The sequence below is a fragment of the Nerophis lumbriciformis genome, linkage group LG16, assembly GCF_033978685.3.
Source record: "Nerophis lumbriciformis linkage group LG16, RoL_Nlum_v2.1, whole genome shotgun sequence".
Taxonomy (NCBI): domain Eukaryota; kingdom Metazoa; phylum Chordata; class Actinopteri; order Syngnathiformes; family Syngnathidae; genus Nerophis; species Nerophis lumbriciformis.
Genome location: NC_084563.2, coordinates 814,001 through 820,000, shown reverse-complemented (window position 1 = coordinate 820,000; position 6,000 = coordinate 814,001). Strand labels below are relative to the sequence as shown.

The 6,000-nt window shown below is 41.3% G+C and overlaps 1 protein-coding gene across 1 annotated transcript in view; it reads left to right on the top strand.

Moving 5' to 3' along the window:
* Positions 1–6,000, top strand: part of LOC133616934 (rod cGMP-specific 3',5'-cyclic phosphodiesterase subunit alpha-like) — a 123,394-nt gene that overhangs the window by 59,121 nt on the left and 58,273 nt on the right. The window lies entirely within an intron of this gene.

The window sequence follows — 6,000 nt, the reverse complement described above, 5'->3', positions numbered from 1 at the left end:
GGCCTTTTTAACACTTTAATGAGTGGGACCCTTTTGGATCCCCAACTAAATTTAGTGGGATTTTTTTTTTTTTTACCTTAAAAATAAAAACTATCAAGGTGTTATTAAGGATTGACCTATTTAAGGTTCCAATTAATTCACATTAAATATTCCACTTTGAAAAAATGTTGTGGGAAAATATTGCATTTTTTATGTTTTGGCATACAAATTAAAAAAAAAAAGGGTATAAAACATAAAATGATGAATTATTGACATATTCAAGGCTCCATTTACTTCACATTAAATATTACACTTTCAAAAACTTTTTGTGTTTGCCATAAAAAAAATATTTGACCAAAAGGGCATAAAACAAACAAAAAAAAACATTAAATACATAATAAAAAAACATGAAATTTGACAGATAAATATGTAGTTGATCTGGAGATTTAGGTGATGAAAGTTAAAAAAAAAAAAAAGAAGAAGGAAATAAGTATGACTTTTTTTAAACACTTTTATGAGTGGGACCCTTTTGGATCCCCAACTAAATTTAGTGGGATTTTTCTTTTTTTTACCTTAAAAATAAAAACTATCAAGGTGTTATAAAGGATTGACCTATTTAAGGTTCCAATTAGTTCACATTAAATATTCCACTTTGAAAAAATGTTGTGGGAAAATATTGCATTTTTTATGTTTTGGCATAAAAATTTAAAAAAAAAAAGGGTATAAAACATAAAATGATGAATTATTGACATATTCAAGGCTCCATTTACTTCACATCAAATATTACACTTTCAAAAACTTTTTGTGTTTGCCATAAAAAAAATATTTCACCAAAAGGGCATAAAACAAAAAACAAAAAAACATTAAATACATAATAAAAAACATGAAATTTGACAGATAAATATGTAGTTGATCTGGAGATTTAGGTGATGAAAGTTAAAAAAAAAAAAAGAAGAAAAGAAGGAAATAAGTATGACTTTTTTTAAACACTTTTATGAGTGGGACCCTTTTGGATCCCCAAGAAATTTAGTAGGATTTGTATTTAACTTTAAAAATAAAATCAATATTTTTTATAAATGATTGACCTATTTAAGGCTCCAATTAGTTCTACTTTGAATTAGGTTTTTTTTGGGGGGGGGGGGGGGGTAAATATGGCCTTTTTAACACTTTAATGAGTTGGACCCTTTTGGATCCCCAACTAAATTTAGTGGGATTTTTTTTTTTTTTACCTTAAAAATAAAAACTATCAAGGTGTTATTAAGGATTGACCTATTTAAGGTTCCAATTAGTTCACATTAAATATTCCACTTTGAAAAAATGTTGTGGGAAAATATTGCATTTTTTATGTTTTGGCATAAAAAAATTAAAAAAAAGGGTATAAAACATAAAATGATGAATTATTGACATATTCAAGGCTCCATTTACTTCACATCAAATATTACACTTTCAAAAACTTTTTGTGTTTGCCATAAAAAAAATATTTGACCAAAAGGGCATAAAACAAACAAAAAAACCCATTAAATACATAATAAAAAACATGAAATTTGACAGATAAATATGTAGTTGATCTGGAGATTTAGGTGATGAAAGTTAAAAAAAAAAAAAAAGAAGAAAAGAAGGAAATAAGTATGACTTTTTTTAAACACTTTTATGAGTGGGACCCTTTTGGATCCCCAAAACATTTAGTAGGATTTGTATTTAACTTTAAAAATAAAATCAATATTTTTTTTATAAATGATTGATCTATTAAAGGTTCCAATTAGTTCACATTAAATATTCCACTTTGAAAAAAATGTTGTGGGAAAATATTGCATTTTTTATGTTTTGGCATTAAAAAAAAAAAAAAAAAAAAGGGTATAAAACATAAAATGATGAATTATTGACATATTCAAGGCTCCATTTACTTCACGTCAAATATTACACTTTCAAAAACTTTTTGTGTTTGCCATAAAAAAAATATTTGACCAAAAGGGCATAAAACAAACAAAAAAAAACATTAAATACATAATAAAAAACATGAAATTTGACAGATAAATATGTAGTTGATCTGGAGATTTAGGTGATGAAAGTTTAAAAAAAAAAAGAAGAAGAAAAGAAGGAAATAAGTATGTCTTTTTTAAAACACTTTTATGAGTGGGACCCTTTTGGATCCCCAACTAAATTTAGTAGGATTTGTATTTAACTTTAAAAATAAAATCAATATTTTTTTTATAAATGATTGATCTATTAAAGGCTCCAATTAGTTCACATTAAATTTAGAAATTTAGAACATTTTGCGGGTGGGAAATTTTGCTTATTTAGTGTTTTTGTCATGAACAACAAAAATGGCAAAAAACAAGCCACAAATTTAAATTTAATTTAATTTATTTTATTGGCCAATTTTGACTGTAAGGTTAATAAAAAAAATAAAATGTAAATGTCAAAAAAGCATGTGCTGTATATGTATGAATAAATATATAAGTACATAAATAAACAAGTGAATAAACAATAAGACAGCAAAAAGAACAACAAATAATAATCTTTATTTCTTATTTTTGCGGGTTGATAAAAAGCATTACAAAGTCACTAAATATATTTTGTGAAAATGAAGGCTTTTTCATTAAGTGAGGCCTTAAAAATCACACATGCTATTAGCTAATAAGTTATACTATTGAGCTAATTTTTTTTAGCATCATACAGTATATCGTAACAGTAATAATACATCTGGTAATGTCTGTGTCTTATAATGAAGTATTTTAGTAAATAAAACCCCAGAAGACAAGCACTCAGACTAAAATTGTTGTTTGACAACAGATTCCAAAAATATAGCTTAAGCTTGTATTACGTATCTGGGTCTATGTATTTGTCGGTCTGTACACGGACATGTCCTCAACAGGAAGTGAAGTAGCGTGACGTCACATAAACAAGAAGCTTGATTACATTACGATTGCACGTACAAATATGCATGAAAACACTCCTACAGACATCACACATGGGACGCTTTAGTAAGTATGAATTGTTTTAGTTACATTGTAAAACTTACACATGTTGTGGAGTGATGAATGAAAGACGAGTAAAAAACGCTATTGACAACTAGAAGACAGAACGGCACTTGTACTTAATAACATTTTTTTTTTAAATGTCAAAAAAAACATGTGCTGTATATGTATTAGAGATGCGCGGATAGGCAATTATTTCATCCGCAACCGCATCACAAAAGTCGTCAACCATCCGCATCCACCCGAACTAACATTTAATCAAAACCGCACCCGCACCCGCCCGTTGTTATATATCTATAGACGATGCAAGGCATTAGTGAGGTTATAAAGCTTTTGCCTGTTAAAGAAAGAAGACTGATCCAATGCAGCAGAGACATTCAATGCGTGCCACGCTGTCACGGCCCAGACGCACACCAGTGCGCAATCATCTGGGAGCCGCGCTGAGCGCACCTCCTAGCGCGTGGAGGTGCGATGTCCCTCCACCCGGGCTCGCGCCCGAGGCTTCAGCGCGCACCACGGCGGCCATCCTACTCGTCGCGGCCTAGCCCTCGCGGCTCTCGCTGCCGACGACGGCCGGGTATGGGCCCGACGCTCCAGCGCCATCCATTTTCAGGGCTAGTTGATTCGGCAGGTGGGTTGTTACACACTCCTTAGCGGGTTCCGACTTCCATGGCCACCGTCCTAGCTGCTGTCTATATCAACCAACACCTTTTCTGGGGTCTGATGAGCGTCGGCATCGGGCGCCTTAACCCGGCGTTCGGTTCATCCCGCAGCGCCAGTTCTGCTTACCAAAAGTGGCCCACTCGGCTCACCAGGGTGAGCCCCACCCCTTTCGTGAGCGCACTGCGCGCGGAGTGACCACTGTTACGCGCCCCCGGCAACGGGGGTGGCGGGCAGGTAAGCTGCGCGGGCGGAGCGCGCGGAGTGACCCCTGTTACGAGCCCCCGGCCACGGGGGTGGCGGGCAGGTAAGCTGCTTACCTGCTGCACGTGACGCCGGCCGCGGCAAAGGCGGACAAGGCGGGGTGTCGGTGCGGTGGGTGCGGTGGTGACCCTGGACGTGCGTCGGGCCCTTCTCGTGGATCACCTCAGCTACGGCTCCCGGTGGGGCCCTCTCGGGGGAAGGGGCCTCGGTCCCGGACCCCGGCGAGGCGTCCCTTCTCCGCTCCGTAAAAGTGTCCATCTCTTTTTTTTTTTTCTTCTGTTGTGGCATATGCTGCAGGTGCCTGCTCGTTTTTCCTATGTGGGTAACAACATTTAACTATGTATATATATTTACCAATTGGTTTAACTGCCACCCGCCTGAATCTATTTAAAATCTAATTTTTTTTTTATTTCAACCGCCCGACCCGACCCGCGGATAAAATCTAATTTTTTATTATTTCAACTGCCCGACCCGCGGATAATCCGCGGACTCCGCGGTTGTGTCCGCAAACCGCGCATCTCTAATATATATGAATAAATATATAAGTACATAAATAAACAAGTGAATAAACAATAAGACAGCAAAAAGTACAACAAATAATAATCTTTATTTCTTATTTTTGCGGGTTGATAAAAAACATTACATCCATCCATCCATCCATCTTCTTCCGCTTATCCGAGGTCGGGTCGCGGGGGCAGCAGCCTAAGCAGGGAAGCCCAGACTTCCCTCTCCCCAGCCACTTCGTCCAGCTCCTCCCGGGGGATCCCGAGGCATTCCCAGGCCAGCCGGGAGACATAGTCTTCCCAACGTGTCCTGGGTCTCCCCCGTGGCCTCCTACCGGTCGGGCGTGCCCTAAACACCTCCCGAGGGAGGCGATCGGGTGGCATCCGATGACACAACTACAAAGTCGATCATGGAACTGCGGCCTAGGGTGTCCTGGTGCCAAGTGCACATATGTGTTTGAACATGGTGTTCATTATGGACAATCTGTGACGGGCACAAAAGTCCAATAACAAAACACCGCTCGGGTTCAGATCCGGGCGGCCATTCTTCCCAATCACGCCTCTCCAGGTTTCACTGTCGCTGCCAACATGAGCATTGAAGTCCCCCAGTAGAACGAGGGAATCACCCGGGGGGGGCACTCTCAAGTACTCCCTCGAGCGAATCCAAAAAGGGTGGGTACTCTGAGCTACTGTTTGGCGCGGAAGCGCAAACCACAGTCAGGACCCGTCCCCCCACCCGAAGGCGGAGGGAAGCTACCCTCTCGTCCACCGGGTTGAACTCCAACGTGCAGGCTCTGAGCCGGGGGGCAACAAGAATTGCCACCCCAGCCCGTCGCCTCTCATTGCCGGCAACGCCAGAGTGAAGAGAGTCCAGCCCCTCTCGAGAGAACTGGTTCCAGAGCCCTTGCTGTGCGTCGAAGTGAGTCCGACTATATCTAGCCGGAACTTCTCGACCTCGCGCATTAGCTCAGGCTCCTTCCCCCCAGCGAGGTGACGTTCCACGTCCCAAGAGCTAGCTTCTGTAGCCGAGGATCGGACCGCCAAGTGCCCTGCCCTCGGCTGCCGCCCAGCTCACACTGCACCCGACCTCTATGGCCCCTGCTATGGGTGGTGAGCCCATTGGAGGGTGGACCCACGTTGCCTCTTCGGGCTGTGCCCGGCCTGGCCCCATGGGGACAGGCCCGGCCACCAGGCGCTCGCCATCGTGCCCCACCTCCGGCGAGGTGCGCAGAGTGGGGGAAGGGGTTTACGGTTTGAATTCTGCCCGGTGAATCCAGGCACCCCAGCTTTGAAGGCAGGCCACGGTTCAAAGTGCCAAAGTTCTTTGGCGTGACCAACAAAGCAACTTCTGCTGTCGCCACGACACCACCACAACTTGGGCCCCCTGGCTTTCAACTTCCAATCTCCAAAAGCTTGAAAGCGCCAAGTTCAAATCTGCCAGAGCCATCACTGGTCATCTCCGGTCCACCCCAAAAAATGCATCCTGGTAGTTCTGAAGACAGATGACTTGCTCTACCAAGCTGACTCTGACCCACCCAGACCGACCGCGACCCTACCTGGCGGTTGGCAAAGAAAGACTGGCACAGCTCAACTCTCTCGGCCATCAAAAACCTCAA